Raw genomic sequence first — 26,059 nt, 5'->3', positions numbered from 1 at the left:
CTACTCTAATGTCAGGTGGACACATGCACAGCTTCAGCTAGAAACATGCTTGGCCCAATCTCTTCCAGAGTCTAAGGCTAGTGGAGCCAAACAATTGACTCTCACCTGGTTGCCTGCCTTCAACAAGTCACTTCTAATAATGCTGTTGGAAGGGGGATATCACCCAACATTCCAGAGAGAAAAAATGAATCCTCACAGCTTTGCAGACCTGACGTAAACACCACACTGAGCCGAGGGAATAGTACAAAGTTCAGAAGTTTTGCAACCATAAATATTTCTCCATTTCTATGCCTTTGGCTAATTTCCAGAGCAATGAAATAATAGCTTTTGTTAATTTTGTGACAATAAAATCTCTCTTTGGAGAGAAGTCTTGCTGATCTTTTTAGTCATAGCAAGTAGTCTTGAATTTTTTTTTAATTTGTCTCCATTTTGCAACAAAATGACCAAAAACCAAAACTTAATCCAAATTATCTCTTTACAGGGGAGGGTGGGAGGTTGCAGAGACAGAATTATGTATATAATGTAGCACAGTTTTGTTGTCGTCCCAACATGTCAATCATGGAAATAAATTTTAAATTCTAGATGCCCACCTTATACAAATAGCGTGAATATAAACTTTGCTGCAAATTCATGACAAAATGGAAAGGGAAAAGTTGGCATATGCAAGGAATATTGTAAAAAATGTGGAGAAGTTGAGGTTCAAAGTTAAAGATTCAAATATTGAATCTAGATAATTTATGTGCAAGAAAATGTTGAAGATTGTCTATACTCATAAAAATAGAAATTTATGCATTGGAACACAAGGGTGTTATAGCGATCACTGAGAGAAAACAGGAAATGGGAACTAAAGGGCAAAGAAAGATGAAATGTGGAAATTATACTCAGTAAGCCACTAGTAATAGTGACTATACACGTTTTGAAAAGCAATGACAGCCACTTTCCAAGAAAAAATATTGTTGAAAGTATACGGCCGTATTTGATTCTGATTGTGCCATAGTGAATGACTTTTAGAGAGAGTCGGCAACGACTGGAAAAAGATGTAAAGAAAGGATTTAAGGGTAGATGTGAAATCTAATGCTATCTAAGAAGAATAAATAGTATTGCCCGCCAAAGACTAAGATAGCAGTGATGCTGAAACAAATAAACATATAAAGTGTTCAGAGCGGGAATTGAATTAATGAAAGAAAGAAGAAACTGGCTGAGAAAACCTCATGTGTGACTATTTTTTTTAACTTCTCAACGAGAATAAATGTAAATATGTGTAAGAAAAAGTTATAACAAAATATTTGAAATCTTACCTAGAAGTCTTGGAAATGACACAAACTAAAGTGAAAAGAAATTTTACTTATACTTGAATATGCATGCAGGGAAAGAAAACAATATGGCTTTGGGAGGTTTCTTCCAGGATTATGGTTCTATAGTATATATACAGATGATTAGGATACTCAAGTGTCATATTACCATTTGAATCAACATAACACATATATAAAGTATATCTTTGAAACATACCAACTATTCACTGAAGAAAGCGGATTGAGGGATTACAGCCTTACAAAGGATTATTGAGAAATCGGAAAACAAAAGCAGAAATGTTTAGGCCTATAATGACATTAGGATCGATTTGCAGATAATATCAACTAAAGAATAATTTTCTCATGTAACATGGGTATGCCATAAATATCTTTGAAATTCTTATATTAGCTAAACAAATAGTAAAGGTGGGAAGTGGGCTTCCTAAACTCTGCATATAGTCATTAGTACTCTTATTATTTCTTGAAAATGGCTGTAGGCTATTATGAAATTCTCTCTCTCCAGTCCAAACTAAAACACTATTCACTGGATATGGAATTCCAGAAGAGCTGCTAAGGGATAATGGAGTCCAATTTATGTCACCGAAGCTCCAAATCTTTCGTAGCTCAAATAGAGTGAAACACATTCATTTTGCACTATACAAGCTAGCCGCTAATGGCCTCATCCAGCACTTTGGACAGTTGTTCATGTAAGCACTTTTTGCTTGAAAGTGAGGAGGCTGTCCAGTGCAACAGCAGCTGCCTACTGCTCAGTTGGCCTTCTGCTGTGTCGAGCGTGTTCACCTATCATTAAGTTAACTTCCCACTCTGCTACTTCTGGTCAAAGGCAAGCACTGAGTTTTATGACCTCAGAGAACCAGAGAGACCAACAAGATCTTTCAGGGCAAGAAATGAAATGGTATTAAGGAAATGGGCCAGTGAGAACACATTTTTAAGCTGCTCCTTTAATATTTGTTGTTCTTTGTGCCTGGGGGAAAATATGGCTGTTTCATGATGATAAAAAGTGAAGGGATAAATGAAGAGATGCAAAGGAGATGCAAACAAAGGAAAGAACATATTTTCATAATAATGGATACCCATTTTCTTATCTGGTACTTGCAGATATCAGTAAACTGTACGAGTAGTTTAGAGTTGAAATGCCTTACCTCAGCATGAGATGGTGGATAGGACTCCAAATGAGGTTAATAGAATTTACCTAGAGGGAGTAGCTTATGATTCATTGGGATATGTAAAAAATCTTGAAAGTTTTATTTTCTTCCATTTTTATCCTATTCTTTTTCATTTCTTTTGTTTTTAAATGAAATGTATAAACTGAATTAATGTAATAGCACCTGCATATATCTTATAAATAAATAAATATACATGCATTAAGGGTAAACACTGAATTCGATTTTTACTTATAAAGATGTGAAAACAATGGAGATTATCAATCTAGTGGAATGATCTATGGGATCATAATCAGAAGACTCAAGTCCTGGTACCAGCACTGCCTTGATTCATTCAGTAATCTTGGTCTCATTATTACATTTGTTGCACTTCAAATGCTTTATCTCCAAAGCAAGGAAAATAAATATCTTCCTCTTACATTTTCTTATGTTGCTATTGTTGTTGTAAAAGCATAATGATATAAATCATGAGGAGTGTTTTAAAAAGTTATGAGAAATATAAAATACATATAAGTTAATTCTGAATGGATTTTCTACTTATAAAATATGGCTTTAAGTTGACTTGTATGTGAATTAATTATTTATTCATTTTATTTATTTAAAGGGAATTATAAGTCTTCCAATCAACTATAAAAGATATAACATTAGCTGAGGTACACTGACACATGATTCCAGATATAAGAGGATGTCAAAAAGTCAAAGTAAGACAAATGGGATATTTGTCCTAACATATAAGGGAAAATTAGTTAGAGACAGAAGACTCTAGTTTCAAAATGAAGCTTAAAGCAAGTAGATTGACAAGGAAAATAATTTTTAAAAGGATTTGTTTCAGAAGAATGGCCTATCCTGATGGTTTTTGGTAAAGTGGATAAAATGTTTTGGTAATCAGGATAAGATAAACCAGGCCTCTCAGTACCTTGTGGCTCATAGCAGAGTAGTGAGTAGTAATGATGTTTGAATATAGATGTCTCAGCAGGGCTTTGAATGAGTGAGAAAATAAACTTAGTACAAATCTTATAAAAAGGTACAGTCCACTTCTACTTTATGTTTAGTTTTATGCTTTGATTTAATGGAAGTTAATTAATCCTAAGCTTATGATCAATAAAATGATCAACATCTTTATCCTTTTAGAAATAATATTGTGATTATATAACATTTGGATGGTAATTTTTTGTTCTGTAAGTAGTAGTCTCATTCTAAATCACTAAGTCGGAGTAGTTTTTCAGTGAAGGAGAAAGTCATAACCTAAAAAGAACAACTAACAAGGTCTACTAGAATGTGTACCCACTCACCAAAACTGAAAAATTAAATGCTATCATAATTCTTAATAAACAGAAGCTATCTCCCTTTGTATTCTGAAAATAATTTTAAAGCATTTTTAATGCATTTAAAACATTTTATTTTTGAGAGAATGAGAGAACATGAGCAGGGAAAAGGCAGAGAGAGAGGGAGACAGAGAGTCCCAAGCAGGATCCGTGCTGTCAGTGCAGAACCCGATGAGGGGCTCGAACTTAAGAACCGTGAGATCATGACCTGAGTCAAAAACAAGAATTGGCCGCTTACCAAATGAGGCACTCAGGCACCCTGGAAATAATTTTAAAATAGTGAATAAATTACTCACACGATCAATGACTCTCAGGGTTTTATTACGTGTCCACGATGTTTAAGGCAATGTCTTAGGATAGGAGTGCACAAAAAGAAACAGGACGCATATGAGGAACTTCTGTTCTAAAGTAAACCTGGCATTTGAATTCTCCTTTTTCTCTGCTTTGTAGTAGTTTACATAGCATTAGTATTGTCTGTTCCTTGAAAATTTAAAATGACTTACGTAAAAAACTGGCCTTGGAAATATATTTGATGATGTGTATCTATTTCTGTATTATTTTCTTTGGGCATATAGTTAGTTATAATTAGCTCTCCAACATTTGGTCATTACGCAGTTTCACATTCTCACTATTATAAAAAGGATGGAGTTGCTATAATTGATTGAAAACAAATTAGAAATGAAAAATCATAAATCTGCAAAATGAAATTAGAAATATTGAAAGATATAAAGAGTAATCCTTACAGATGCCTGAAGGGGAGCTGCAAACTCTCTGGTGAATATGTCCAACTTAGGCTTAAAATCCAGAAAATGACATCTTCATTTCTAGCAAAGACCGCTATCCGTTATGTAAAATTTTGGTCTACATAAAATCTTATGAGGAATTTTGAATTGCTAAAATAAAGGCACCTTTGTCTATCTGATTACTATTTCTGTACCTTCAATCTGTGAACACTCGTGGCAGGGACTGCCAATTGCCTTTGCCAAAATTCATTCCCCTTTCCATGTATACAAATAGGTAATGTGATGGAGTACATGGGTATCGAGGTAACCATAGTATTTCCAATCTCCATTCTTGCCAGGTAGGTCACGTGTCCAATTCTGGCCAATGGTATATGATCAGGATTGAAGTGTGCATCCTCTGAATCATACCTCTAAAAAAGTAAAGAAGCATGCAGGGGCATCTGGGTGGCTCAGTCTGTCAAGCATCCGACTTCAGCTCAGGTCATGACCAGCTGCGCCACCAGCTCAGAGCCTGGAACCTGCTTTGGATTCTGTGTCTCACTCTCTCTCTGTCCCTCCCCTGCTTGTGCTCTGTCTCTCTCTGTCTCTCAAAAAGAAACGTTTTAAAAAATTGTTCTTAAAAGTAAAGTTGCATACAAATTCTTCTTACTTTTTGCTATGGGCTGTAAGGTGGTCATGGTGACCAATTTCAACCAAACTGATGAGATAATAGCCTGAGGATGTCACAGCCAAAGAAGTGGAAGGCTTTTCCATCTCTGACACCTCCGGGTACTTTTGCCATACCTAAATCACCTGCCTGGAGAGTTTCATCACAGAGAAATCAATTCATGTTTATCTTGTTTAAGCACTCTTCCTCAGGATAACTTGTCACCGTGGCCTACCCTGTAACCCAATATAACTTTTGATGAAGATAGCCTGGGAGACATATAAGAACACTTTAGTTTTAATAAAATGAAGAATGGGGTTTCCTACAGAGTTGCCAGGACATTGGAAAATTGGCTATTTTCATGTTTTTCCACAGTAGCCAACCAAGGGTCAACAACATTTCAGAATTAGAAATACCAACAGTTTGTTCCAGGCAACATTTCTATTACCTTAGATGCATGCTAACTGGAATTATTATTTAGTACAATAGAATAGAAAGTACGTGGTGACAATAATGTTTTTTAGGCTTGTCCAGAAGTGTCGACCATCCATTATCTACATTAGACTGTGTTGTTTAAAATTAATTTGAAGAAAGTCTCAGTCATTTCTCTGCCCCATTCCCTTGTAGGTCCCTCTCAACGTCTTGCTGGGAGTTTTTTCGTTTTGTTTTGTTTTTTACCACATTTTTGTACATTTTAAAAATAAGAACTTTCGACAGCACAGGTGTTATAGACTTCACTAATAGTGTATTATAAAGGTCTTCTCAGGATACACGAACTTCTTAATGCAAAAGCAAGTTTTATTCACTGCCATTCTATATCAGATGTGGAAATACTGTTAGGATGGAACATTGTAAAATTGTTTATTATCAGGAAGTAAATAAACCATAGTGTAAGTATGGGAGGTATTGTTAATGCATTTGGTATAGAACAATTTGCTTAACTTCTGCTTTGACTTTCTGATTTCCTATAATGTGGTGTCCACGTTTTCTCACCACCCGTGACTTTTAGTGTAGAATCCCAGTAAAATTTGTTAAATGTTATCCACTGTTGAATGAGATTTAATAACATGGTAGGAGTCACTGTCCTCTTTACCATAATTGTTATTTAAAAAGTGTCCTTTTTCAGGTGTTCTTTATTTGGATTATAACATTCTTTCATTTGAAGCTCTCTATTTGCAGGATAATGCCAGTTTCTTCCCAGAAATAATAATAACATTATCCAGCTGAAGAGGTTCTAGGTTTTTATTTAGTAGCTTGGCATTGGTGTGGCTTTTAAGAAGTCTTTCAGTTTCTTGATACTAAAATCCCTCTAAGAGCCACATTTACTTTCCTTTCAGAACCTTCACTAGTACATGCACTGCTACACAAAACAAGAATTTGAGGCAGGATTTCTGATGGTTAAATGGAAAAGTGACAAGGACCGGTGTAGTTCCAGTCTATGGAAATCCTTCTGGCAGGCTGTAAGCTCAGAGGCAAATGTTGTGAGCGTATCACCAGGGAGCTGCCCCCTGGTGGATTGCATCAGAGAATTCTGATTGTATCTGTGATTTCAAGAACGGATTTCCTCCACTCCCTAACATTAGTCAAATTTGAATTTTTGTGTATCCTGGAGCTGATAATATTAATTGTAGTCTACGGCATTGAATCTCGTCCAGACAACTAGGAACTAAATCAGGAGCCCTGCCCAAAAGGAGAAAGGATTTGGCTAGAAAAAATGTTCCTTCAGTCAGGCAGAAAAAATACAGGGGAAACTAACATAACGTAGCCAAAGCTATCCCTGCCTAGACATAGGTATGTCTCAGACAAGCAAGCATGTGGACTCATAAAAGGTTTCCAGGTTTCCGAATGGAAGTGCTGTGAATCGCCTCATACATAAGCGAGCCAGCTAATTCCCCATGGCTCAAGACATCCTCTCATTGATTTATGATGATTCTGAGGCATAGCCCACTAAATTGCTGAGGATGTGCAGTGAACTCTGAGAGCTTAAAGAAACCTGCCTCGTGGACAAACCATATTTTTTAATAAAAACATTTTTCATGCTCAAGAGTCTACCTTTTTCCTTCTACCTGATATTAAAATATGTGCCTGAGAGTTTACGGTGTCCTTTGAATCATTCATTATGCACTTTAATTTTCAAGAGCATCAATATTTAGAGAAATTACTAATCTTCAGGATGATTTCTTTGGAAAGAGTTATTTTCTCCTTAATTCTTGACTTTTTCTCCTCTACCCATCCCCCAACATTTTTTTTTCTAGCTTCAATTTTATTCTTCTTAGAGAGCTAGCCAGATAGCCCTCTAATTTTATGCTAAAGCTCCTTGCTTTTGCTTGGCCTGGCCTGGTTTTCTGCATGCCCATGAACGTGAACAGACCTGCTTACCAAACCTGTGACTGAATGTAATTCTCATACTCCAACCTGATCCTCAAACATACACTGTTTAAAACAAACCTACCAAATTAGTCTTGCCATTGTCACGTTTTTACACAATTAGGTCCTAGGAAACCTTTCATTTAACCTAAAAAAATAGTATGAACCACCAAAACCACACCAAAATTTGATAAGGACATTTCAAAAATCTGGTTAAATGAAATGAAAGCATGCACTGAAGAAGAGAATCTGATGATTAAAAAAAATGTTTTTTTTTATCATTGCTAAGAATTAATAATATTGTAACCTCATAAAAATATTAACATTTTAACAGTTTTCTTCTAACTCAGCTATTATTTAGTAAGTATAAAAATCATATCTATCCTTCCTTTTTATTCTTCTTTGCAGTATATTTTATTAGTTTGGATGACTATTAACTAGGTAATGAAAATGCAAATTTCAGTTTATATAGCATCTTTCAGCCTGAAATCTAAAAATCGTGGCTGCCTAATTCTTTTTCCACTTAGCTTTGTGCTTTGAGTGACATCTGTGTGGATTTGAAAGCATTATTTTTGCCTTTACAAAACCCTGGAATCCTCCCTTGCAATCACAGGATGGATGCAGTCTCTAAATAATTCCCTGTTTTCTAAAGGAGATATTGCTTCAGGCTGTAGGATCTTCACATTGAACAAGGCACAAAGAGAAATGGGCTCTATGTCTAGGCCATTCTATTCAATCATTCATTTTCAAGAAGGACAGGGAAGACAGGCAGGGTGGGGGGTGGTAAAAACAAGCAAGTAGAGTACATTTGCTTTATTTTCTATTTAGGGACATACATACAAGATTACTTTCTTAACACACACCTTTGTCTGTGGCCTGACATTTAAAAACCATGATAATAAAAAAAAGGCACAAATTGCACAGCTTTTATTTTTCAATATATCACAATTAACCTAGCCCCCAGAAATAAAAGAGCATGTAAGTTAACAGGGGAAAAAAATCATTTCTTAACTCTTGGTATCGTGTGTGTGAGTAAGATTTGTGTTGCACGATTTCAAGCATAATTTACACACTAAAATAATACATAAACATTTTTCACACTTAAAAGGAATGTATTAAATAAACAAATGTCCCAAAGGTGTCCAAAATATTCTCTTAATTGAGTAGAACATACTAAAATCAATGGCAGAAGGAAGTTGAAGCATTATTGCAAAGTTGTGTAAAGTTAAATAATGTTCATTTTAATCATTCAAACACTGATATATATGAGATCTATCCTATCTATTAATAAAATCAACATCAAATATATAAAGTAAATATCAAATATGTTATTTCTATCAATATCTATCAATTATATATTATTAACTATATACACTGGAATGCAATTAATCCTGCCGTTAGCATATTAAGAGTAAAGAAATAAAAATCCCCACAAAATAAAATAAAATGTTTTTCCCAGATTTCAGATACTTAAGCTATCAACTTGACACTTTTCTGTGTTTACATGATTCATATGTAAAGTGTTATCAGAAATTATAATTATGTGATTGAGCAAGATATAGTTCTCATTCAATATAACTTCATTCAAGGGAAAAATAAAATAAGGTTCAGTCTTCAATGTTAATTATAATTCAAATAATTCTTTCCATTAGAGGATTTCTAAATTACAACAAATAGTGAGGTAGGTACGCAGTTTATCTAGCTGTGTCTAACCTTTACTGTGAAAATTACTAATAAGAAATATAGTAGACATATTGATCTAAGGGCAGAGTTATATGGAGACCAGAAAAATTAACAAAATGCTAGATTTCCTCGGTGATAATTCAGATGTAATCATTATGTACAAACAAGCATTAAAATTATATTTTAAAAACCAAGATCTACTAGTATATTTAAAATATAATTCAATTTTTAAAACACATTTCACACATCATTTTCAGGACTGTGTCCGTGAAGCCCATTCTTCCAGGATGTTAAAGAAATGCTCACCAAATTTCTATGATGTCTTTCTTAATGAGGATCATATTCACAAATGGGCTTCTAGTAGATGTTGAAGGGATATTGAAATTCATTTCAGCACATTAGCAACAGGAAGGTGAGGATATGAAAGCATCATTAAATAGCAACTAAAACAATATCAGATGCCCTATGCATTTAGGGTGCTGTTTTCACCACAAGGAAGAAAGAGAAGATAAGGACTGCATGGCTGTCAGACCAACCTGGGCTAAGATAGGGAAGGAAAGGAGGAAGAGGGAAAAGGATAGGATTCCTCTTTAGAAGACTATTTTAGAGCAGAGTGGGACTCCCAGTGACCCAGAAGTCTTGTTATGCAGCAGCAATAGTAACTGAGGCATTACTTTTATTACCCTCCCGCTGCTGGGAGAAAACACCCTGTAAGTCTGTTTCTTTACTTGCTCCACTCTTAGTCACACTAATAATGTCATATTTATCTTGGTGATTTGTCTTAAGCATGTTTTAATTTTAGAGCTCTGCTCCCCACCTTTTACCCTCCATCCTCAAATTTTATGTGGAAAACAATGTTTTAAAATTTAAGACTCCTAGGTTGGTGTTGGCTTCAGGCCAACATTAAATGAAAGGGATCCAACTTATCTTTGAAAATGAAGGATGGGGATTCCTAAGAAACGAGAAGCCAATTAGGTGAGACATACAAGTGTCCCAGCTTAATGCCGTGGAGAGTTTCCAGGCTATGGCACGAGCAGAAGGAGCGCAGGTGGAGCCCTGAGCACACCTGAGTTCAGATAGATCCACGAGTCTAAGTAGATTAAAGTGTGTAGAATTTGCAGGACAGAGTCCTGGAGTGGAGGGATCTGTACAGAGACAGGAATGCAGAGATCTGCGGAGGAGCTCCTTGAGTAATCAGCAGTGTGTTGATCAGTACATACACCTAAGGAAACCACCTGAGGCCCGGAAAGAACCACTGGAAAAGATTAGAGGTAACAGTGCCCAGCTCATACCCAGAGAGAACAGTACCTGTTGCCATCAGCCAAACTGGAAAATCTCTAAATATATAGGGTAGAGTACAGAGAGGGACTTGCATCAGGAATGCAGAACATTTGGCCTGGTTGCAGTCTGTCTCCACCCTCACTTAATGAATCTTAAAAGCAAGACCCCCCAAAAAGGATTACACCATTATAAGTAATTTATAATCCCAAACAAAGGTCAAGAATATTTATTTAAAAATATAACCAGAACCCTACAAGGTAAAACTTGCAATGTCTGGTATCCCATCAAAGATTACCAGGCATCCAAAGAAGCAGCAAAACAGGAGCCACCATAAGGAGAAAAATCAATCACGGAAAACTGACCCAGAACTGACACAGATACGAGAATTATCAAACAAGGACATAAAAAAAGTGATTATAACTTTATCCCATATGTTCAAAATTGAAGCAGAGCCATTGATGATACATTAAAAAAAATTAAAATGAAATTTTAGAGATGAAAACTACAATGTCTGAGATTAAAGTACACTGGAAGTGATGCCAGATTATGAAGACTTAAATTAGATTCTCTGCTCTAATATTCATAAACTATAATAACTTTTTTAACCTTAGTTTACTACTCTGTAAAACAAGAATAATAAAACTTGGTTAAAGGTATTATTGCAAAGATTAAATGAGATGATAAAACGAGATAATTAGGTGAAACACTTAGCATGGTGTCTGGCACTGTAAGCATGCGATAATTTTGTATTTATTACGCTACTCCTCTGTTCAAATTCATTTCTGGTTCCCTAATGCTGGAGGAACAAAGCCCAAACTTTCTTGCTTGAAATTCAAGCTCCATACAATCTGGTTTGAGTCTTTTGTCCAGTCTGAATCCTATGTTAGTTTATGTAACTGTATTTTAGTCAAACTATAATTCACCATCCTTTTTATATGCCCCACAATTCTTTTCCTCAGTCCTTGTTATGGTCTTAATTATGTCTCCCTAAAAATCCATATGTTGAAATCCTAATCCCCATTACCTCAAAATGTGATAGTGTTTGGAGATAGGGTCTTTATGGAGATAATCAAGTTAAGATGAGGTCCTTAGGGTGGACCCTAACCCCATATAAATCTTATAAGTAGAGGAAATTTGAATACAGACATGTACAAGGGAAAGACAGTGTAAAAACAGAGGGAGAAGACAACCATTCACAGGCCATGGACAGAGCCCTGAAACAGATCCCTCCCTCGTGGACCTCGGAAAGAACCAACCCTATCAATTCCTTGATCTCAGAATTCTATCCTCCAGAACTGTGAAAAAATAAATGTCTCTTGTTCAACCCCTCTCCCCCTCAACAGTCTGCAGTACTTTGTTATAGCAGCCTTAGCAAACAAATACACTGCTTTCTTCACATTTCTCCTTTTATCTGAATACCCTTGTGCACATATCCAAACTACGAACTTTTATTCAAGATTTAGAGAGTTTGCCAATTTCTCTATCAGAATGTACTTATTTCTCTTACTAAAATGTAATCTCTTTCTCCTCAGGAATCCTATAGTATAATCTATATTCTTATGACACTTACCCTTTCTACATTTTGAACTATCATTAGTTTTATGCCCTATTTCTTCGATTAGACTGACATTTCCGGCAGAGTTGAATCTGTTTCCGATTCATTCTTCTATTCCCCACAGAATCTAGTAGTTCTAGCAAGTGGCAGATTCTCCATTAAGATCTTCTTGATGAGTTAGCTTCAGTCATATGTCAAAAGACAACCCATATAGATATATATTTGTGTATGTATTTGTATAACTTTAAATTGTGCCCCTTACTAGATAGTAAACTGCATGAACACAGGGGACTTTATTTATCTAATAAAAATGCTAATTTGGCTTTCACAAAAAGCCCATACTATTCTCAAGGAGTAATATGTTGGTTTCCTATATGCATTATAGCTAAATAATACATTTTTTAACAACTTCAAATGGTAAAATAATTAGCAATTTTGTGATTCTTGGTCTTAATCATATTTCTTTCATCAGGAATAATAACTGCATCATAACTCATCTGCTTTCAGGCAGTAATCCTGCCACCTCACAGAAGGCGAGCATTTAGATGTTGTCTCTAATATTTACAGTAAAACCTTGGATTGCAAGTAACTTGTTCTGCGAGTGTTCCACAAGACAAGCAAACAGTCCTAATAAATTTTTACTTGATAAACCAAGGGGGTCTTGCAATGCAAGTAGTACGTGACATCGAATGTCACATGATCACACTGAGCCAATGGTTCTTGAAATTCACTTTGATATACAAGTACTTTGGATTATAAGCATGTTTCTGGAATGAATTATGCTCACAAACCAAGGTTTTACTGTATCTCTTTGTTCAAAACCTCTGTGTTTTGGTTCATCATTTCAAACATCACCACCACCTCCATACTACTCAGTGTTACACCTTGCTTTTTGTTTTCTTTGCCTCTAGAGCTAACTTATTTACATTTCTTCTTCCACAACAAAGAAAGGTAGCAGTAACCATCCTTAACTGCTTTACAAAATGAAAAGCTGGGAGGACAGGGAGAAAGAAGTTTTTCAAGATTCACCTTGAATTGCCTACTCTTTGAAACCTTTCTTCACTTCTGCACACATAGAATTCTTGTCTTCATGCTTCTTGTCTTGTCCCTCTGTTGGGGGCACATAACAAATGTTACATTTTATAATGGCTAAGTCTTCACATGGTTCACTTACCTTTGCTAAACTTTAAGCCCATTAATTATAAGAAAAATGTCTCATGAATTCTTTGCACATGCATCTCCCCATGTAGAAGCACACTAGCAACTCATAGCCTTAAAAATTCCAATAGAGAAGTCAAGGTTGTGAGATTTATGGTTTATTATTATTTTCTTCTTCTTCTTCTTCTTCTTCTTCTTCTACTACTACTACTACTTTTCATTGTTATTGTTGCCTGCATTTTTTGTTTTTTTTATTTGTTTGGAAAATTATTCCAAGACAAGATTCACATCTGGTAGTGGTGGCAGCAGTGGTTTCTTCTTCTTCTATTATTATTATTCGATTATTATTATTAATGAGTTTTTTTGATGTTGTTGTCAATACTATTGTTTATCGGGAAATCCAAAAGCAGGTTTACATATGTAAACCATTAAAAAACTATTTTAAATGTAAGTAACACCCATGTGCTCAGTGTAGGATGTTAGAAAGTAAAAGATTCCTTTTTATGAAATCTAAGGTCCCCTGGCTCTCAATGATTTAGAATAATGTGCTCCAGAGTTCCTTGCCCTTTTACCATGGTTATTTGGCCTCCGGGTAAAGGCATTTCCCTGTGGTTCACCTAAACCTCAGCTGTCTTGAGAAGTGGTTTCTCGCTTTCTAATTTGCAGATTGTGGTTTTATTGACATTTATGGGGGTTGCAATGGGCAAGTAAAGAGTCTTCAAGGGATTTAAAATTCTAGCATTAACCTTCTCTGTGTAATTAAATGCTCTGCATTTCAAAATATTTTATAAATATTTGCTGTCTCCACAAGGAAGCCACTGTGACTGGGTTTCTGGGGGAAAAAGGATGCTGTCATCCCTGGGGGTCACCGGATACAGGATGTGGAGAGCTTGGCTTAGAAACAGGCAGAGCCAAAGGATTGAATAATGCCTCTGAAACTAAACATGGCATGTAATTGTACACGGGGAAAGGGGAATTCCTAACAGAGGAAATAGTCCACAGAGGATGTAAGCATAAGTAGGTAAGTTCTAGGCAGAATCCCAAAGGCAGGGTAAACATTCATTGAAGATCCAACAGCAGACACAAATGGACTTCCATAGAGCAAAACATAGATTGGAGTCACAACAGGTACAGAATACAGTATAATTCTAGGTGTCAGTTATCTGAAAATACTAGTGGAAAAGTATAAGCCCAGTAACTGGTGACTGTGGCATCAAGTTAAAGTAGAACCAACCATAAAATATTCCTATTGATGATAAAGTGGCTAATGGTACAATGCTCCCTTAATTTCCCCTTGTTTCCTTTATTAGATTCACCATTGCTCAAAATGAAAAACAGATACATAGGTTGACCTTAGGCTGATACAGGCTCAGAAATGTGGGTGTAAGCTACTGGAGTAAAATGGATGCATGGGAGACAGCAGAACAATTAAGACTTCCCCTTGAGAGAGGCTGCTGGTGCTTTGCCCAGATTCCCTTTACTGGACCAATGCATTTATCACCTATTGCTGTTAGTGCTGGCTACTATTAAGTACAATTGCACATTTCTCCAGAGAATTCTCCTTGACTGGCAGGAACCGTCTCACTAGAAGATATCTGAGAGCTTAAGCACCCTCTAAAGAGGAGGACAAAAATCAGCCACTGGCTAGCTGATACGGGGATGCAAAATTGTGGCCCCAAACCCACTTATTTCAAGGCATGAAAACCCTGTGGTGCCTTTCACACTCCAGAGCTCCCCATGAGGTCAGGCTCAGTCAAGACTTCAGTAAAAACCGTATTTTGGCTTAGCTTTTTGATCTATCTTATCCTGCCTCAGTTTATTTCCTTACAGGTTTCTTCTGATGGCTCTCCAAGAATGTAGCACCAAAATACTCGTCTCAGGTTCTGTCTCTCAAGAGGCTCATCCAAGACATCCTTTTACTGATATTACTTACAAATTTTAAAACTTACATGTGGGGTAGCCTCTGAAACTTAGAGGGGATGGAATGAACCCTTATTCCACCAACTAGTGCTGTGGGACCTCTCTGAGCATCAGTTTCCTTATGACTAACATGGGAATAACAACGTTAACCTCCTTACAAGGTTTTGGAAGGATTGTTAATAATCCTTATGTGAATTATAATAGTCTGCACTCATGTATTAAAAATCACATTAATCATATCTCATTTTTTCATTCATTCATAACCCCTTTATTAAGTTCTGTCTACACACTAGGCACAATCCATACCACACTGAAACACAGACAAAAATATCTATTCTTATAAAATATTAAATGAGGACAGCAAGTACTCAGAAGAAGAAAAATATACAGAGATTTAGATAAATATTATGGAAAAACAATGCAGGAAATGGGTGTAGTAATTTAGTTTTAATCTTCATAACAGTTCTATGTGTTGCAGATGAGAAAACTGAGATTTAGAAAAGTTAGCTACGTGACTCAGTTATCACATGATCAGGACTAAAGGAGAATACAAATCCAGACCATCTGACTTAGTGGCAAAGCAGTAATATCTCCCAACATATAATAAGTACCATCTATAGTAATAACAATATTTAATAATTGAACAACAAACCACCCCACTCACTGAGTACACAGGCCATCCAATACTGAAATTAAAGAGTGCAGGGGCACCTGGGTGGCTCAGTCGGTTAAGCCTCTGACTTCGGCTCAGGTCATGATCTCGCTGCTCATGGGTTCCAGCCACGCGTCTCTGAGCTGTCAGCTCAGAGACTGGAGCCTGCTTCAGATTGTGTCTCCCTCTCTCTTTCCCCCTCCCTTGCTCATGCTCTCTCTTTCTCTTTCTCCCAAAAATAAGTAAACATTTAAAAATTTTTAAATTAAAAAGTGCAGTTTATCCTTAGAATTTCTCATTCAGGATCGCATGAAAGACCCAGCTATGGTGTGAACCTGCCAGCTTCCAATGAAAGAGGAAATAGAAGAGACATTAAGATTCGAGAATTAGTAAACATACCTTTAGCCTGGTTAATTAAAGGGATGAAAGGAGGGTTTGAGAAGGAGGTAGAAATAAAGGAGAGAAGAAAATATGAGCAGCATTCATAGGAAGAAATGGCAATATTGACAGCTCAGGTTACCTAAGCAATCATTTCAGTTTTATTTCATTAAGAAAATGGGAAAAAAAAAAAAAGGGGAAGTGAACCTGACTTTGCATGAATGTTGACACCTTGGGTGGGACACCTGTGCACCACAGGGGGTGGAATTAGAGGAAAGGAGGCACAATTATATCATCAGGCTGTTTATCTATTTCTAAATCTCGAGCTCAGCTAATCCTAATGGAGCATATACTTCACCATAGGTGAACTGTGTTACATAAGACCAATTATAAAATAATGAATGTAGAGAACTCTGCATTATTTTCTTCTGAAAGGTTAGAAAATTCCAGCACATTTTAGTCATAATACTAAAGTTTGACATGGATGGAAACCTGGAATCCCACTATCTGCCAGCCCCCACTGGGTTTTTTGTTTGTTTGTTTGCTTTGGTATCCTCATACAATATTTAAGACAGAAATTATTTACCTTGGTTTGCAGATGGACAAACTAATCTCAAAAAGATGAAATGTCTTACATCATAATTTAAGGTGGAAGAATCAGTTTTGAAATATGTTTTTTAATGCTTTGTTATTATTAATTTGCATTACTTGCCTCTTGTTATGAAAATTTAATTTTTAAAAAGATGATATGTGTACAATTATATAGCAAAATGCCTGGCACATTTTGTATGTATGCAACATGTTTTTATCCCTCACTTAAAAAGTACTTTATTGTGGCGAGAACACTTAAGATTTACCCTCTTAAATTTCAAGTATATGATACATTGTCATTGCCTATAGGTTCAACGTTATACCACATGTCTCAAGAGCTTAATGTACATCCAATTATACTTTATATGTTATCTTATTATATACATAACATATTTAATGTACACAAATTTATTATGTAGCCAACCTTATTTATCTTGCTTAATTGAAACCTTATGCCCACTGATTAGTAACTACACTTTTCTTCCTCCTCTAGCAACCACCATTCCACTCGTTAATTCCATGACTATTTTAGTTACCTTATGTAAGTGAAATCATGTGGTATTCATATTTCTGTGACTGACTTATTTTACTTTACATAAAGTCTCCCTGTTTCCTCCATGTTGCAGAATTTGACTTTTTTTAAGGCCAAGTTGTATTCCATTATATGTAGATGACATTTTCTTTCTCTGTTCATCTACTGATGTATATTTATATTGTTTTCACATTTTCACTATTGTGAATAGTGCTGCAATGAACATGAGATTGCTAACATCTCCTAGAGATCCTGATTTCAATTCTTTAGGATAACCTAGAAATGAGATTGTTGGATCATATGGTAGTTTTGAAAAATTTGTGAGAAAACTTCATACTGTTTTCCATAGCAGTTGCACCATTTTGCATTCCCACTAACAGTGTATAAGGGTTCTAGGCTCTCCATATCCTCACCAACAATTGTTTTTTTCATAATAGCCACCTTAACAAGCGTGAGGTAATATCTAATCGTGGTTTAATTTGGCATTTCTCTGATGAATTAGTGATGTGAAGAATTTTTTCATGTGTGTGTTGGTCATTTGTGCATCTTCTTTGGAGGAATGTCTATTTAAGCTGTTAGCCCCATTTTTTAATCAAGCTATTTGTTATTTTACTATTCCACTGCATGAGTTCCTTATATATTTTGGAAATTAACCCTTTGGTTTGAAAATATTTCCCCCCATTTCATAGGTTGCCTTTTCATTTTGTTGAAAAGAAGCTTTTTAGTTTCATGCATTTGCACTTGCTTATTTTTGTTTTGTTGTCATGCTTATGGCATTATATCCATGAAATTATTACCAAGACTGATGCCATCAAGGTTTTCCCTTATATTTATTTCTAGGAGGTTTATAGTTCCACATCTTATGTTTAAGTTTTCAATTGATTTTGAGTTGACTTTGTGTGTGGTGTAAGATAAGTGTCCTATTTCATTATTTGCATGTGTATATCCAGGTTTCCCAGTACAGTTTATTGAAAAGCTTCTCCATTGTTGCACTTGGACTCTTGCTGAAGATCAGTTGCCTACATATGCGTGTATTTACTTCTGGGCTGTCTATTGTATTCCATTTGTCTGTATCTGTCTTTACATGAGTACCACATTGTTTTGATTACTATACCTTTGTACTATATTCCGAAATAAGGAAATGTAATGACTCCAGCTTTCTTCTTCTATTTCATGAATAATTTGGCTATTTGTGGTCTTTTGAGTTTCCTTGTGAATTGTAAAAGTTATTGATGGGAATAACATTGAGTCTGTTGATTGCTCTGGGTAGTATGGACATTTGAACAATATTAAGTCTGCCAATTCATGAACATGGCATGCCTTTCCATTTATTTGTTTTTTCTTCTATTTCTTTCATTAATGTTTTGTAATGTTTAGTATGCACATCTTTCACCTCCTTAGTTAAGTCTATTCTTAATATTTTATTCTTTTTAATGTTATTGTAAATGGGATTGTTTTCTAATTTCCTTTTCAGATAATTTGCTGTTATTGTATAGAAACACAAATGAACTTTATATGTTGATGTTGTATCCTGCAATTTTACTGAACTTGTTAATTAACTTTAATTTTTTTTTAAATGTCTTTTTATTTATTTTTGAGACAGAGAGAGACAGAGCATGAGCAGGGGAGGAGCAGAGAGAGAGGGAGACACAGAATCCGAAGCAGGCTCCAGGCTCTGAGCTGTCAGCACAGAGACCAACGCGGGGCTCGAACTCACAGAGTGTGAGATCATGACCTGAGCTGAAGTCGGAAGCTCAACTGACTGAGCCACCCAGGCGCCCCAATTAACTTTAATTTTTTATAGAATCTTTAGAGTTTTGTATATATGAAATCATGTCATATGCAAAGAAGTATAATTTTAATTCTTTCTTTCTGATTTGGAAGACTTTTGTTTGTTTTTCTTGCCTAATTGCTCTAAGCTATTTTCAATACCGTGTGGAATACAAGTGGTGAGAGTGGGCATCCTTACCTTATTCTTTATGTTAGAGGAAAAGCTTTCACTTTTTCACTATTGAGAATGATGTGTTCTGTGGGCTTGTCATTTACAGCCTTTATTATGTGGAAGTACTTTCCTTCTATTCCTCACTGTTCAGAGATTTTATCCATGAGGGAGCTGAGGAATTTTATCAAACACTTTTTCTGCATCTATTGGGATGACCATGTGATTGTTATCTTTTATTCTGTTAATGTGGTATTTAACATGAATTAATTTTCATATGTTGAACCATCCTTGCACTAAGGGACAAATCCCAGTTATATTGGTTTATGATCCTTTTAATATGCTGTTGAATTAGGTTTGATATTATTTTGTTGAGAAATTTTACATATATACTCATCAAGGATCATTTCCCTTTTTTTCCATCAGGGTAATGCTGGCATCATAAATGAGTTTGAATGTGTTCTCTCCTCTTCAATTTTTTTTTGGAAGAGTTTGAGAAAGATTGCTGTTAATTCTTATTTAAATGTTTGGTAGAATTCACAAGTGAAGCCATCTGGTCTAAGACTCTTCTTTGTTAAGAAGTTTTTGATTGCTAATTTAGTCATCTTACTTGTAATTCTCCTGTTCAAATTTTCTATTTTTTCATGATTCAGTACTTGTAGCTTGTATCTTTCTAGGAATTTTTCCATTTCTTCTAGATTATTGAGTTTGTTGGTACATAATTGTTTATAGTAGTCTCTTATGATCCTTGTATTTCTGTGGCATTGGCTGTAATGTCTCTTCTTTTATTTCTGACTTTATTTAATTGGATGTCTTTCTCTTTTTTTATCTTCATTGGTCTAGCTAAAGAGGGTCAATTTAAAATAATAAGGAGGAGATATCCAGCTATTCTATAGTGGAATGCCAAATTCTGATGTAGTGTGGCTCTTTCCTCCCCTCCCTACTGCTCTGTACTCAGAGAATTAGGCCACAATCTACTTTGTCTGCTAATATATTACTTTCTCTTCTAAGAAAATTATTTTGCCACCCTAATGAATAATTACTCTTCTCAATTGTAAAGATTTTACAACTACATAGTTGGGAAGAAATTAGAAAATTATCCTTATTTCTTATCACTCTAAAAAAGATTTTTAGTCACCAGAATATTCAGCTTAAGTATCTAAGAAATGTCTCTTTTTAACATGTTAAACTAATACAAATAAAGAATAAATAATGGTATAGATAAGGAAAAAATAAAGAAGAAAGAACTATTTTTATTGAGGGTAATTCTATTTAAAGATATTCTAATATCTTTATTTGAGATCATTCTATCCCATTTCATATCATGTTTTCTAACTTTAATGGAAAAATATTTTCATAATAAATTCCCAGGTCTAATCAAAGAAAAGAGATGGATAGATTTTAATTCCTTTTAAAAACAAATATATGTTTTGATAGTTGAACTCAGTGATGTCTCTATGCTGGATTAGATGGAAGCAGAGTGAAGAAAATGGAGGCCAGAATTCAGAAACAAATTCTTATTTTCATAGAAATCTTAAACAGATATTTTTTTACAAAAACTAATAGTTTTTTTACAAAAACTAATTTTTTACAAAAACAAAAACTAATAGAAATGACTAAGCTTCTCCTTAGGGCAGGCAATAATTCAGTATCATTATTTTATTATAAAATTATTATTTTAAGTAATTGTGGATTAATGGAGGTATATCCCATATTTTATCAAATAAACATAGGATAGAAAACTAACGAGACAATCTAAAAAGATACTTTTTGCAATTGAAAGCTTCGAACACCATTTATTATCTCTGTAAGTCAAGATCTTACTGTGATTTAGTTGGGTGTTTATGGTCTAGTCTCTCAGAAGTCTGGAGTCAAGGTATTATCTGGGGTTACAGTCATTTCAGTACTCAGCTGGAGGGGAGTCCGCTTTGAAGTTTACACAGGTGGCTGTTCATATGTCTCTGGGTCCTTACTGGCTGAAAGCTGGAAGTATCAGCTCCTGGCTGGTGGCCTTCTCCATGGGGCTTCTCACATGACTACTAGTTACCCCAGGGTGATGACCCTGAAAGAAAGATTTCAAGACATAAGTGACGATCTTTTTTAAGACTTGTTAATTGAACTGATATGTTATTGCTTCTGCTGTGTTCAATTCATTAGAAGTGAGTCACCAAATCTAGCCATTCTCAAGGTAAAGAATTACATAAAAGTATGAATATGAGGACTCAGGGATCATGAGTTATTATCTTAGAGTCTGCCTACCACAAATAATATCTACTTATGACTCAGTGGTAATAGACACATTCCCTTCCCTCTTAAACATCTGAAAGCAGTTCATTGTCTTCTCAAATGTTTGGATTTTGTCAGTGAATGAAAACCAGTGGAACCCAATGGTAAGGGATAGGTAACTCTGATATTATGATTGGATTTCACACCTCAGGGCAGACTGAAGGGAATAGCCAACGTGATCTTAGGATTTGTGTTTTTACCTAATTTTTCCAGGCATTTACAATGTTTTGTGTTCTTTTACTTTCTTTTCTTTTTTCCCCTTCAATTATATCTTAATCTTAATTCTTTACTCTTTGACCTTCATTGGAGGTTATTTACCATATATCCTCACTATCCAGGCAAACTGGCAGATGAAAAGCCTTACAAAAAGGTCTTGGTCTCTGCTAGATATCATTTCTAATGAGAGAAATGAAGAGGGAAAGATTATTCCTTTATCTGATTTTTTTAACCTAGCAAAATATAACAATTTTTTTATCTGAAGTCACTAAATTCTTCTGTAGATTGAATTTCTCTAGGTACACTCTGGATACACATACTTCAGAAATAAACTTAGTCACAATAGAACATAATGTTGTTAGGAGACGAAAATATGTATTTTGTATTTTGTTCAAGAGGCTTGGCTGTTCTCGTGAGCTAACAGTAAATTAATACTGGGTCCTGGCCCCTGTCTTTTCTGTTACATTTACATCCCAATCCTAGTGACTAAAAGGTATAAACATATAAACAAGTTTTTAATGGTTCCAATAAAGTTGAAGACAAAAAGTCCTGTAGTTAAGTTCTGCAGTTAAGTACAATGATTTTACCAGGCTCAGTCTACTTAATGTACCTTGTTTGTCACCTGAAATTCAGAATTAGGCTGAGGAAAAAAGGATTAAAAGTATAGAATTTTAATAGCATATTTTCTTTCTCATTTTTCCTATTTTTAACTCTAAAACATCAAGTCCTATTTTGCTGCCATATTTTCTTCCTTTAATGACCTTCGCTAAATTATAAAATTCTCACCCCCATGTGTGAAAATGTAATGATAAAATAAACCAATAGCAAAGTTGAATGGAATCCAGTTCTAAAATCCCTTGCCTCACTCAGCTGCTTCTCAGACACCTGAAATGTGCTGCTTAATTTAGAAAGAAAAATTACAGTGAGGCTGCAATCCTGCCTTTCAGAGACAAGGGAGCAGGAAATGATTTGCAGATGATTGAAAGGTGGTGTTTGCACTTAGGATTTCCTGAGCTTTCCAAATTTAACCTTGGAGCTTACCTATCTTTGATTTTAAGAATTAGATCCAACCCATAGTCTGGCTATCTCCCCACTGTAGAGTTGCATCTTGGCTGGGGATGAGAAAAGTGAAGGCTACATGCTCAGTCCTAAAAGAGGAAAGAGCAAAACAGAATGTGAAGGAAATAAATGAAGGCTACAGTTCAGCTTTCCTCTGAGCCAAGGACAAGGAGCTGACTTCTCCTTTAATTTAACCCTTGGATTGTCACAGAGAACTGAGCGGCTCTGGAGAAAATCCAATTGCATTTGCCATTTCCAAGCAGCAAAATAAAATTATAGAATAGATACATAAGAAGACATTTAAATTTTTTTTCATTGCAAGATGATGTGCTGTAAGTAAATATGATAGAACTGAATGTAAAATATTTTTGTATATATAGATATTATTTGTATGAGTAAATGCATATAAAGTGTTAAGCAAGGTAAAAATCCCATTCTTTTCCTAAGGTGTATAATAATGGATTTGTTTTCCAGATTAACTTATGCCATGTTTTCTAAAAATAAATTTTTATCATTCCTAGTTTAAAGGAACTGTCTAAAAAAAATTGACTCTCATCCACAAGACTACCACTAAAAATGTTTATTCAAAGCCTCCTGTATCTGAGTTCTTAATTAACTATCACAGTGCATCCAGCAAGTTCTCAATACATATTGGCTAAATAACTGAGTAAAAGAATGAAAGAAAAAAGTAAGGGAAAAGAGAGAGAGAGAGAGAAATGGAGGAGGGGGAAGGTCTTGAAAAACTTTCTTCACTTGGCTTCCTGGAGTACTTCTTTTATTTTTTTCCTTCTGCTTTGCTATATGTGCCTTTTTAGCTTCCTATGATGGTTTCTTTTCTCTCTCCAATTTTCTTTCTTTTCTCTCTCTCTCTCTAAACATTGGAGTCATTAAGGCTTAGTCCTCAGTCATGGATTTTTTTTCTATGCAGAGCCAATTCCTAAGTAATCATTTCAAATTGCATGACTTTATTATACCAATAATCCTATCCACCCATCCAGTAGATTTCTAAACTGAAGTGCTTTCCTAAACTCTGAATTCATATACTTAACTTTCTACTTGATCTCCTAAGTAGATACCAAATAGCTATGTCAATGTTCACTTTTACCAAACAGAACTCTTGATTCATATACCCTGCCTCCTGATCTCCTCTTTTCTCAATCTTCCCTATATCTCCCAATAATACCACCTTTACAGTTTTTCAAACTAAACTTTGAAGACATTATATTTCTTTTCTTTTGTTGCACTAGTTATACAATCCATGTTAGTTTTACATTCAAAAGAGATCCCAAATTTCATCATTTTTCACCTTGTCCATGGTGTCACTGTAACTTGTTCAACTTGCTCTTCTCTTGCCTAGATTACTGAAATAGTCTCATGACAGTATTCCTGCCTCAACTTTGCCCCTTGTTTCAGTCAGAGTCCAACTAGACAAACAAGTCACTCTAGAGATTTCCCCACCCATAGGCTGGGATTCAAAAAGAAGAGGCATGGCTTGCTCTCTCTCTCTTCTGCCATCTTGGTTCCATATTCCCTGTACAAAATGCCTGGTGAAGCCACAGAAACCATCCCTGATGGAGAGCAGGAGTTGCCATGGCCTTAGGCTGAGATAGGATCTGGAACAGAATCTGACAGTGATGAATCAGTATCAGAGCTTGAGGAACAGAATTCCACACAGCCAACCACACAATAAACCCAGCTGGCAGCAACAGCTGAAATCAATGAAGAACCAGTCAGTAAAGCAAAACAGAGCTGGAGTGAAAAGAAGGCACAGAAGGCTATGTCCAAACTGGGTCTTTGACAGGTTGCAGGGGTTACAAGTGCCACTATCTGGAAATCTAAGAAAACCCTCTTTGTCATCACAAAACCAGACGTCCATAAAAGCCCAGTTTCAGTTACCTACATTGTTTTGGGGGAAGCCAAGATCAAGGATTTATTTCAGCATGCACAACTAGAAACTGCTGAGAAATTCAGAATTCAAGGCAAAACTGTCTCAAAAATTCAAGAAAACACACAGACTCCACCTGAACAAGAGAAGAGTGAAGAGGAAGAAGTTGATGAAAGAGATGTAGAGGTCAAGGACATAGAATTGGTCATGTCACAAGCAAATGTGTCAAGAGCAAAGGCAGTCCAGTCCCTGAAAAAAAAAAACAGTAATGTTATTGTAAACGTTTTTATGGAATTGACAATGTAACCATCTGAAAACGAGGACCTTTTTTTGGTGTTTGAAAAGAATAACTGCAGCTTGTTTTGAAATTTGTACTGTTTCTATCATTAACAAAACTGTCTTCTTGTTAGATGGAAAAAAAGGAGGCATAACCAGAGCACAAAAGTATACTCACTACTGATGCCAGTGAAAGCAGAACCACCATAATTCTCTCAACTCATAGTAAGTGATGAGCAGAGAGAACGAAGATTGAAAAAATAGCCTGGCTTCTCTCTTCCCTCCACCGTCAGTGTCTCACCCAGCTGTATCATTAAAAAACCCTAGAAAATACAGCACCAGGGCTGTATTCCTCCCATTCTTCCATTGATACAGAACAGGACTTGAAAAGGAGAGAATGGATATGAAAGCAGTTGAGTCAAGGGACAATGACCTCTGCCCCTTACTGCACCCCACTGTAGCTTTATGTCCCCCCAAAGCAAGAGTGAGCCATTTGAAATGGAACACATATCCTGCCAAATGCCTAGTCCCAACCTCCCAATGGCTTTACATCATACTCTAAATAAAATACCAAGTTCTTATCATGACCTATAATGCTTCAGGTGACTAGCCAGTACTGCTCCAATTTCTTCCTGCTTCTTTCCTTTGCTTCACCTCATTTCAGCATGGAGCCTTTCTTGCATTTCATTGAATATGGCTAGCACAACTTCTTCTTCATATTTTCCATCTGTTTGGTAAATTATCCCCTTGTTTACTAGGTTTGTTCTAGCTTCAGTTAGGCCTGTGCTCAAATGTTACCTCCCCACAGAGGACTTCTCTGATCCCTTTTCTAAAAGATTGACTTACCCATTAATTTATGTCTCCTTACCCTGCTTTATTTTTCTTCTTAACACTATCACACCTCACAATGTTGGGGAACATCATCAAAAAGATGTGACTGCCAAATATAACTGGGTGGGTCCTGGCACTTAGTCTCCTGACTCCCTTGCCTGTCCTTGGAAAGTGGGTTTCACTAGCGTTTTCTGCTCCCAGATACTGTTCCAAGGACATATGCTTGAGATAGGGATGTGGTGTTGAGAACACCTGCCCAA

At 35.7% G+C, this 26,059-nt stretch overlaps 1 pseudogene; it reads left to right on the top strand.

Annotated features, from left to right (window-relative positions):
* The first annotated feature begins 24,332 nt into the window (after positions 1–24,332).
* On the top strand, positions 24,333–25,080 carry LOC125922981 (nascent polypeptide-associated complex subunit alpha-like; annotated as a pseudogene).
* Positions 25,081–26,059: the final 979 nt, after the last annotated feature.

The sequence above is a fragment of the Panthera uncia genome, chromosome B1 (assembly GCF_023721935.1).
Source record: "Panthera uncia isolate 11264 chromosome B1, Puncia_PCG_1.0, whole genome shotgun sequence".
Classification (NCBI taxonomy): domain Eukaryota; kingdom Metazoa; phylum Chordata; class Mammalia; order Carnivora; family Felidae; genus Panthera; species Panthera uncia.
This window is presented reverse-complemented; position numbering and strand designations above follow the sequence as displayed.